This window comes from Berghia stephanieae, chromosome 1 (assembly GCF_034508935.2).
Source record: "Berghia stephanieae isolate SIO BIC M18660-M18661 chromosome 1, UCSD_Bste_1.3, whole genome shotgun sequence".
In the NCBI taxonomy this organism is placed as follows: domain Eukaryota; kingdom Metazoa; phylum Mollusca; class Gastropoda; order Nudibranchia; family Aeolidiidae; genus Berghia; species Berghia stephanieae.
In genome coordinates this window covers 125,328,715-125,337,755 of record NC_088360.1, presented here as the reverse complement: position 1 = coordinate 125,337,755, position 9,041 = coordinate 125,328,715, and positions in this window count along the sequence as shown.

Here is a 9,041-nt window from a genome sequence, read left to right as displayed (position 1 = left end):
TGTGATATTTCTAATCATTTAAAAAATATCAGACAAAAAAAGAAAGACACACAAAAAAAAAACATTAAAAAACGCCAGTTATTTCATAATGGGGTTTCCAATTTTAAATTCAATTTTCAAGTTTGACTAATTTTGGTCTTATTTCCTAGACAGATTAGTAAACAATATTGTTTGTTGTTACTCATTTAAGAATCAGTCCATTAACAGAGTCGTTAAAGTACTTAACCGCCCCCGCACCCCTCCAAAAAAAAATACAAAATTAACTTAAAGCAATAAAACTAATATTTGTCTGATGAAACAAAACTAAATTTAATCTTTTAATACTATTTTAGTACAGTCGTGTTTCATAGGATCTCGTAACCAAAATGGGAGAGAGAGCATGGAAATCTAGTTTCAAAATAAATAAATACATAAATAAATAAAATTAACTTAGCCAACCAAGCAACGCTACAAGAGAAAGTGAGAGCCGATGAACAAAATGAATAAAAGCAGTAACATTGTAAACGCTATATCTATGTTCAATTTTTACATCTATTAGATAAAAGATGGAAGACAAGTATAGAAATAAAATAAATATTTCTTTTGACGACATTAATAGATGTTGTTAAAATATGGAAACAATATCTCATCTCATGTAGTTCCATATCTGAAGCAGACGTTGGAGGTCATCTTCCGCCAAGCTGATCTATCTCTTGCCAATTCTATTAAAGCAGCGCCACCTTTCTCAGCTTCATCTGTCCAAGTTCTTATCCCTTTCAAATACGTTATTCTTTGTCTTCCTCTTATTCTTTTTCCATTCATCTTTCCAGTCAAGGCGAGTATTTCCAAACCAGGGTGGCGGATAATGTGTCCTAAAAATTCCATTTGGCGTTTGATGATTTTTGTTATCAGTGATCTTTTTCTGTTTGCCATTTCTAAAATTTCTTCATTTCTTTTCCTTTCCATCCATGACACCCTCATCATTCTTCTGTAAAACCACATTTCCACTGCCTCCAGTCTTTTAACCATGGTCTTGTTTATGGTCCAGCTCTCACAACCATATAGCAGCACAGACAGTACATAGCAATCCAGGACTTTGATTTTTGTTTTCATGCTAATATTCCTGTTTTTCATAATTGTATGCAGCTGGTTGAATGCATTCTTCGCCATACCTATTCTTTTCTTTATTTCACAATCTGATTTTCCATTGGATGTTACATTGAAGCCTAAATATTTGAAACATTCAACTTGTTGTATTGTTTGTCCTCTGCTTGTTATTACACAGGCTGGAAACAATATAACGATACTAATATGACAAATATTCCAAACACATGTCCCAAACCAATCCTGTTGCAAGTATCAAGAACAGAAACATAATCACTGGTTCCCGGGTTTGAACGTCGCCATTGTAAAGTTATAGCCTGACACTGACCAAAAATGACCCCAAAACGCCAGTCTTTTGCCACAAAAGAAAACAAATCGTGAGTTGTATTCAATAGTTCAACCAATGAAATAACTTATTTCCTTGAGCTCTACTAACGACAACTCACTAGACGCTACACAAACCTAAAAAAAATGACGTCAGACTGCCAGTCCTAGAGGGTTCTAGTGTAAGGCTATATTATGTTAACGATGGCTACGGTTTGAACCCCCATGGACCAAAAGAGTCAGATAAAGACTTCATCCGGGAATGATCGATCCATTTTAGAGATTAAAGGAACAGTGTGGTTATTAATCTCTATTGAATAAATCAAAAAGTTTAAGGGTTTCGCAATTTTTAAAAAGCCTCTGGCCATAATTATAACGTTTTTTCCCAACAGATTATTATAATGATGATGAGGAAATACGATAATTGTAAGAACCGTCAATGGCTAAAACAGCAAATAAAAATTAATATGATGATCACTGCCGTAATGCTAAAATGTAATGATAATAATAATAATATAATAATAATAATAATAATAATAATAATAATAATAATAATAATAATATAATAATAATAATAATAATAATAATAATAATAATAATAATAATAATAATAATAATAATAATAATAATAATAATAATGAATGCAGAAATATGACGTAGGTTTGATAATGTCTATACCAAACGCTCAATCGATTAAATCAACAGATCCTCTTTTACACCGTGAAGATACAGATGTGGTTATTGCGTAAGATCAGACGTATAGTAAAAGACATTAGTCATTTTGGATAAATAAATATACAAGAAAGGATAAATCGATACATGTGACTAAATATTTGTAATCGGAATTGATTGACAGGGCAGTGCTGAGATTGCGGATACGTCTAGACTGGAACTTTCTAGATAGTAATTTATGGTCGATATGTAGACAGGGGAGGTTGGAGTTGGAGAGGGCCTGAGCCAGTTGGGGGGGGGGGGGGGGGGGGAGGGGAAAGTTTCCAACAATATGACTCATAGTTCCACTGACCAGTCCCTTTTTCGCTGACTCAATCATTAACTCGGCCATCAACGAAAGTCGCCCACGATGATTGATGATTTTCATAAGAATCGAGTCAATTTGTCAAGTGCGTATTTACGAAGTGAGATGAAGAGCCAAAGCTTTGTAAAAAAAAGGTTCATATTTACAACAGCATTGCTTTTCTTAATAAGCAATGTGCAATAAACAATTCTTCAGTTTTGTCAAGAATAATTTCTTGACTTCGTTGTGGAATCCCTGTAGGTCACTAGGTAGAGCGCTTGCCCCACGAGTAAAGGTATCGGTTTCCTTCTGGGTTGAACCGTTAATTTCTCTGATCTTTAAAAAAAGTTGAGCTTTTATATAGCGCAATATCCACTAAACGTGCTCAAGACGCTTTACAAAGGATCCCTGACCAACAGCAACACGTAACATATTGAACGAGACAGGACGCCTGTTAGGCAATATTACACTTTTTTCCTATAGAGACAATGCTGTTGGCGAGAAGGTAATCATGTTACATGTACACCTGAGTACGGTGAGACAATGTGAGTAAAGAGCCTCAACTATGCACCGAGCGAGGTTCAAACCGAGGACTTTACGATCCGAAAGAGAGTGTCATACCACAAGACCACATAGCCGCACTAAATAATTCTGTTTATTCTGATAGTTCTGGCGGAACGTACTTTGCGATAGTCTAGCGTCCTCTCTCAAAGGTAGTTGGCAATTGTTACGGTCTCTATAAGTCTACATAAATGGAGTTTATCGCTCTGAAGATCTACAGTCTTATTTCACTCGGCAACTTCATGGTTGTCAATTTAGTCCTTCAGACTTATTATAATCTTAACTTCTATGATAATGCTATAAATGCGCATTTGTTTCTTGTATTTAATAAGAAGTTGAAGATTGCTTTGCTTTCAATGAAAACATTTTAAATAAATTGTTAAGGATTTAATACCCTATCTTTTTTTACATGTTTACAAGCGGGGTGGTACCATAACCCAGACGCCTATTTTATTAAGCGTAGAATTGACGCAAATTCGACCGAAATCAATACTCCGTGGGACCTTAGAACACCCAACCACCTTCTCCTTTTTTCATGTATAGATAGAATGCGCTTGGCCAAGGAGTTCACAACATTGCCATCCGGAAGTAGAACGGATCAACACACAAACTCGGTGTAACCATGAACTTTTATAGTCTGGTTAATACAGTTTAGTGAGAACAACTCACAAACGCGGATGGCAAAAACAATAACAAAGGCCTGAGTGACGTCATCTGCATACTATCTATAGAGAATCCATTAAAATTGAACAGTGGATTAACCCATTTATACATTTTACTAACCCCGCTGTCTATCGACCAATAACAAAATGATTGAATTACCTATTCTGACTTGGAATCAAAATCTACTTACAAAACTAAACATGCCTTGTCTATAGATAACCAGCTTCTGTTCAAAGTCGGGACTGAACCGTTTTTTCTCTATTAACTTACTCAACCCTAACACCGTCTATATCCGTAGTATACCCTGGGTTACTTTTACCCCATGCCTATTTACTACATTTTTATGAATCAAAGTATAGGCGTAGTATCAAAGCTAATGTTTTTAGTTTTTGCATGTTAATGGTAGTTGAATAAAACTATCTATGTACATGCTCATTTTAAATACATTTTTCCAATATTTAAAAGTAGGAAAAATCTCTAGTATTGAGTGAGTTAATCCCCCGATTGAACGCTACAATTACTCAGATCATACGCTGATGTGCTAAGCCAATACTCGAGTTGCTTCCCTTTGAATGGCAGTCATCAAATCAGCATTCTTCAAGAAAGGGCTTGTTTTGGAGAAATGAGATCTAACAACAGGAGTAAAAAGCATCCCCCATTCACGTCGGATTGAAAACCGGTAATGGGATTTGACTTCTAGACCACGCTGCCGTACTCTGACTAAACGCATTTTTAAATTTTGGCCAGAAATATTTTATTTCAAATATCGATCAATTAAAATGCCCCTGGATTTGTTTAAATGTTTCAAACAGGAAGCTTCAGGGATGTCATAGGACTCTAATTTTGGATGAACGATATTTGGAGAAAAAAAAGTTTAGTTTTCTGGCTCAAAAATTTGCGTTTTGTCAGAATTAGTGAGCGTGGATTACGCTTTGTAGGAAAACCAAAGCGTCATGACCTTGCATACGATAAGAACTATATTATAGAAAAGATCGTGATAGCGATTCTGTGTTATTTCGATTCCTAATTGCCATATAATGTCACTTCAGTTTGTATGGAAGGCCAACCTTAAGCTAAAAAATGTCGTTCAAATACATAAGCAGATAGTTTATTTGCTCCTATAGGTTTTTAAATAAACGTTTGTGAGCACAAAATTAGATGACACTGGAAGCCAATTAAATACGTTTTAGAAACTGTGCAAAATAATCAATTATACTAACCCTCCGTTAAGTAAGGAAATATTCTCAAATCTTTGTCATTATCAAAATGTATGGGAGTTATTTATGGCATTTCAAAATATGATTTTATATTGAAGTTGCGTATATGATTTGTGGCCCGAGGCAACATTTATATTAGCTCTTATAATTTATGTTATTGTATTGAATTTAACGTGTTTTCAAGGATTAATCGTCCAGTGTTTTCATATTTGTGACAAATTGTCTCAACTTCTTGTTGAAAACTTGAGCTTTTATATACAGCAATATCCACTAAATGTGCTCAGTCGCTTTACATGTAGAACGAGACATGACGCTTATTAGGCGACATTACAATTATTTTATTCGGCAGAGTCAATTCATTTAACGACCAGGTACTTATTTTACACATCAGTACGATGAGAGAATTTGAGCAAAGCGCCTTTTACACGGTCTCAACTATGCACCGATTAGAGCGAGACTTTAATCCAAGACCTTCATTTACGAAGACGAGTGTCATACCAATAGACCACATAGCCGCATATATTGTCTGTCTCTGAACCTGATGTTTTAAAATAGAATCCAAACTGCAGTTACGAAATGAAAATTAAAATGAATATTTAGATACATTGAGAAGATTGTGTTATTTCTTATACTTTAAAAAATATAGATGTCCCGATTTTGGTAAATTTGTCTTCCTCTTGGTCATACCAAAATAAAACCAGATGGAGGCAGTTGATTACTTGTTATCTAATATGTGGGGATATTAATGTTAGTGTATTTGAAAAATTCGACTAAATAGCAAGTTGATTAATTAAAGCTGAAAGTAAGGAGAAGCGAACGTTTAATATATATTTTTTTTAGATTTGCGTCATCTAGAATGCCGAACATATTTATGGACATGGCCATTTGGAATCTGTGACACGACCATCCACCAAGTAGACATGGATCACCGGGTCTGATAATTCCGGCGGACACTACTTTTCAGATGACTATTGTTACATCTCAAGAGTAGCAAACAGTTGCTGCTATCATTTGATATTTACAAAGTCCCTATACGCACGCACGCACGCACACACACACACACACACACACACACATATATATATATATATATATATATATATATATATATATATATATATATATATATGAAATAAAGTGCACAGATAAGTCGATAAATAGACAGATAGATTGATCGATAGATAGATAAACAGATAGATAGATAGATAGATATCAAGATAGATAGATAGATAGATAGATAACGTAGATAGATAGATAGATAGACAGTTAGATAGATAGATAGATAGATAGATAGATAGATAGATAGATAGATAGATAGATAGATAGATAGATAGATAGATAGATAGATAGATAGATAGATAGATAGATAGATAGATAGATATCAAATGAAAGATATTGATTAAAATATATTTATGTCCGAGTACGTAAGACAGTTAAATAAACCTTGATTTCAACTAACTGAAAAAAACGTGCATAATATCAAATACTCATGAGATACAGAACAGACTTGTAGTGGGTGAGCAAATGATCCATAAAAGATGTGGTCGTATAGCTCAGAATACCGTTGGGTCAATATTATGATTAATTTATCGCGAATTTTCCATCGCAGTGATTCATGTTAGTCTCCATCTTTTCAATTCCTCTTCTCCCTAGACGCAATTTGGCTGATTCGAAGTTTGAATAGATAAGTCTAGTTGTTATTTATACAAACCCTGAGTGGGCAAATGGTTAGGGTAGAGGAGGGGTTGTCGTTTAATATTGAAACTGGTGCTGGTTTTAGGTTGGAACGGTTGAGGGTTTGCCCATAGAAACAAAAATATATCGTCTCAATTAGCGAGCAAACATTGGAATTTGTGGTTGGGGAGCGTGCGGGTGGGGGGGGGGGGGGGGGGGGTTGGGGGGAGAGAGAGGACGGGGTACTAAAACCAATTCGTTTGGCTACAGGAACAAACAGAAACCCATTATGAATTATTTATACATATTTAACAAGTTTTATTGTCTTGGGTATACGACATGCATTTTTACAATTTCATGATCTGTTTATGGAATTTGATGAGAGAGGACAACGATTGTTGTTGTTGTTAATGTATCTATTTATTGTTGGTGGCAGAGAGTGTTGCTGATGTGTTTTTGTTCTTATTTTAAATCCGGTTTCGAGGGAGAGTATGTATTTGAAAATAGTTCAGAACTATTTTTTCAACTCTCATTACGGGCTTAAATAACATTGAGTAGCTTAAGTGACCTGGTGGTTATTTGTTATTGTTGGGTCATTCCTCATCGTTATTTATAAGAGAGGAGAAACACTCACTAATGCTCAGCAATTTAATTCAAACATAGATGTCTTAATTGCTTACGAAATAGATGTGACAAATTAGGGAGCAGGCACTGGTGTGAGATAAAGATCTAGATAAAGATCATACACACTTTCCATATCTTTATAAAATAGACGTGACTCCATCGATAAATAATTAATGAAAAAAAACAAGTTTTATATAACTATTTACTTTGTGTGTGGGAGGTTCGAAAGTAGTGTGTAGTGCGTTTCAATCTAACAGACTGTCACATAAGGACATAAGTATTTTTAAAATTAAATACACAAAGATTACTAGCTTGAACATAAAGGAGGGTGATGGTGACGCTACATAATAAATGATCCACATTCATTTTATTATAAGAATGCCGATGATGTAGCGCCTTGGGATATTGAGTTGTATCTTATACTGTTTTCACTGAACCTCCTCTCCAGGTTCTTAGGTACATTGGTTCATTGGCTACTATATATAACAGTATTAATGTACATAAACTGGGCAGACATTTCAGACATTATTTGGTCAGCGTATGTTTGTATACGATTTTCAGGCTACATTTCAAGTCAATGTGATTGGCAGAATCTGTGATAAAAAGTAATATACAAAAATGAAAATAGCAGCTTCCAAAAAGAACAAAATATCAAGCATGGCTGTTTCGGGTTAAAAACATTTTTAGTCTAAAACAAAACTAATAACTTTAATGAATGAATGAATGAATATGGCTGTGCTGTCTCTGTGGATGCTTGCCATGACCATTGTGTGTGAGTGTGTGTTTGTGTGTGTGTGTGTGTGTTACTTCGAGTGTTTCGGTCTGTTCTTTGTATCCGGTTAGAATGTGTTTCCATTAGTCTCTGTCCAGTGCAAGTGTGGTTAACTTTTGACGGTCATCATGTGTGTTCAGGTGCTGAGGCAGTTGGATGTTTCCTTGTGTTGGTGAAATCAGTTCTTAAGTTGTTGTTTCTAAATATATTAGATATTTCTGAGATCTTGATTCAATGTTGTTGGAAATGAAGTTGGTGAACGCCCTCTGTACCTGACTCCTTGTTTGAAGTAATCATCCATCGAGGTTTGTGCTGGAATATTTTCATCTCGTCGGGCACGTGTCCCAACTGTTTAAATCCTTGCTGCTTTATTCGCGTACAGACTGATTGTGCTCTGCATGTGTCATAAACATCCTCATTAATTTACATTAATAGGTGAATACACCACATAAAAACCCAGTCAGGCATCAGAAAAGTATTTGACAAGTCTAGTTTGAAAATAGGATGTCAAAATGACATTGTTTTTAAAATGTTATATTTATTTTTGTACATTATGTTTACAGACTAGATTTGAATAGGTATTTTTAGATCTCTATTTGGGTGGTATGTAGACTTAAACGAGAAAAACAAGATTGTTATAGGACTGATGGTGCCAAATTGGGGATAAATTTGTGTGCAAATTTGAACTATATTCGTTATTACAAACTGCGTGGCTGGTGTTTGAACGTTTTGACATGTTTTGATGGGTTTTCTTTCCTTTTAATGACACCGTATATTAAAAGATAAGCAGAAAAGTCTGCTTTGGGGGAATACATGTCTATTAGTGCTGCTATATAAACATCAATTATGTACTTTTATGTATTCTAGACAGACAATATTAGTTGAGATTGGAGAAATTGCTATGATGGTTAAACTCAATATTTTTGTTAATATTTTCATTAAACATCTTAACATGCAGTGGAGTCGTTATCCAATATTGCCGAAATATGTTATTCTGTTTGGTTGTTGAAACATGACTAAATCAGATTTGATATTGCTAAACATAAGCCTATAATCGGTCATTACTGTATGTAATAATATCAACAATCGTCAATATGCAGTGACGAAG